The sequence below is a fragment of the Calonectris borealis genome, chromosome 1 (genome assembly GCF_964195595.1).
Source record: "Calonectris borealis chromosome 1, bCalBor7.hap1.2, whole genome shotgun sequence".
NCBI classification, from domain to species: domain Eukaryota; kingdom Metazoa; phylum Chordata; class Aves; order Procellariiformes; family Procellariidae; genus Calonectris; species Calonectris borealis.
In genome coordinates, this window is record NC_134312.1 from 29423136 (window position 1) to 29425635 (window position 2500).

The 2500-nt window shown below is 38.3% G+C and overlaps 1 protein-coding gene across 12 annotated transcripts in view; it reads right to left on the reverse strand.

Moving 5' to 3' along the window:
- Nucleotides 1-2500, reverse strand: part of FOXP2 (forkhead box P2) — a 193986-nt gene that overhangs the window by 65784 nt on the left and 125702 nt on the right. The gene's annotated exons all lie outside the window — the stretch shown is intronic.

A 2500-nucleotide genomic window follows, 5' to 3' on the forward strand; every position in this document is an offset into this window, starting at 1 on the left:
CATAATATTTATCACTGCAAAGTTCCAGTTTCAGTCAGAATCTGTTATTTTAAGACCACAGTACTGTGGCACTCTATTTCCAGAGGCATCAGATTCGATCAGACTCAAGCTTTATGTTTCGCATCTCTTATGTATTCCTGCAAGAAATTTAAGCATTGGCTAGTACAAATGTGTATTTAAAAATAAATGATCACATGGCAGGGCTCTCAACACTTCATAATCAATCTTCTTATCAAGTGTCATAATGTTACGAATGGAAAAATCTATTGAGACTGTTTCAAAAGATATGATTAAAACAGACAGCAAAATAAGTATCTTAAAGCAGTAAATGTTTTACACAATAAAGACACTTAGCCTGGAAAAATATTTGCGTAATACATCACTTCAGTATAAGAAAACCGTTCTTGCTCGGCTAGTCTTTTAAGGAAGTCTGATTTACACAGGAAAAAAAAGCTACCGAAATATCGGAGTACAGAGCAAGGGCTGCCAGCGCAGTCACCCAGTCTCTGCAGAGAGAAACGTGTTCTCAGTCACTCCTAGTGAAAACTGAAAGTTGGGAAACCTTGTCATAAGAATATTAGTTTGTCCACTAAAATTTAAGAATGCTTTTTTGTGTAGGTGCTCTTTTGGACACAGCTTTATTGTCCTCTCATTATACACTGAGACGAAGTGTGTACATATGTGTAAACACCGACGTACGCACATGCTCTGAGGAATACATGCATGAGTGGGAAAGACACAGCAAGGGTGTGCAGTTGTGTACGTAAGAGAGAAAAGTCCCGTGGAAGCGGCTGAGGTATGTGCCAAGCCGCTGCAGCAGACACTGTGCGAAACCCCTGCTCGAGCTAACCAGACAGTCAAACAGCTGTCAGCTGGCCAAGTTTTCCACCCATGAAAAAGCAGCCACTCGCTTGTCTAGCAAAATTCAAATGTTTTTTCTGTATATAATAGCAAGCTGGCATATAAATACTGCTTTGTGAGATGTTTGTAGGACATTCCAGTCGTTCTGTAAATCAGCAAAAATAATATTATTACTAATAAAATAAATAACGAACAAATCTTAAGAGTAAAAAGTTTTCTAATATTTCTATTACTTCAATCTATCCCGAAAGACTTTGTATAAATGTAACACTTAGAAGAAAAGAGAAATACAAGTCTGCTGAAGTTTACTTTTAGAAAAAATTACTTCATCTAATATTACACAGAATACCACTTTTCACACAATTCATCACAGCATAAATTTAGGTCTTAAAACACTGACTAATTAAGAGTCTGAAAGTAAAAGTACCTACTATAACTGAAAAGTCTGATAGTCTGATAGTCTGATTTGCAAACAACAAATGAATTTTAAGACTAAAAATTCTGAAGGTCTTACTCTAAAATACAAGTGGAAGAGACAAATCAGACTTCCACTCAGAATCAGACACTTCTGGGGGCAGAATTTAATCTCAGCTGTCACTGGACTCCAATAGTCAATAGAATAAGGAAATCCCGAGGAAAGTTGACCTGATCTAGTTTAGGCATCTATTTTAGCATGGGATTAATCCCTCTCTGAACGTGCCTGTCTCTCTCCTTCGAGTGTAGACTCACTTTGAGCAGACACCTAACTTTCAGATGGTTAATGTTGGTTGTTACACTTTGTCACACCAAGAAGTTTTGTAGTATTGGAAACATCACATCTCTGTGCAAAAATGTTTTATTCTAAGTCTACCTGGTCCTAAGCGCAGGACAAACAAGTTTTTACAACTTTCGGATGCATGAGCAAAGAGTAAAATTCACTGACTGGAGTCAGCGTTCAATTCCCTCTGAAGTCAATAAGAATTTCCTTTGTTTACATGAGATCTGAACTTGCCTTCTTGTAACAATTTTGCCTCAGTGATGCTATTCAACTTCCACATGTCACAGAGAAATGAGAAGGCAGAGAGGAAGACGGACACCTTCCCAATTAAACCATTACCTTTAACCTTTAAACCCTGCAAGAATTTTCCTAACACTTATACACTTACTACTATAATATATAGCAAATGGTGAAGGTGTTGCACACTTGCTACTCCACTTCTCCTCTTACCTTTACATCCCCTCTATCTTCCCTGGCTTGTGTATTTTCAAACACACAAGTGAAACTTCTGATCTAAACAGAGTGAAAATCAACTTAACTCTGTAAGTGGCACTGATTTGTTCATGCTCCGTGCTAAAGACTCTAGCCAGTAAGATGTGCAGTAAGACTCGTGCTGCTGCAGAGTCCTCTATTCCTCCGTCTGAAACACAGATTCCCCCTCAACAGGCACATTTCTGCCAGCTTTTTTAGTGTCTGCTCTGAATCTCCCTGGCTGTGTACTTGCTCTTGTATTTCGAGACAGACCTGCTTTGCGGTGCACTCTAAGAGCTTTTCTCTTCAAATTTCTTTTTCCCGTATTTTTCAACAGTCGCTTTCAACTGTATAAGCTGAAGTAGGGAACCTAATTCACCTGTTTTTCAGGATGATAGACAAGAGCATGAA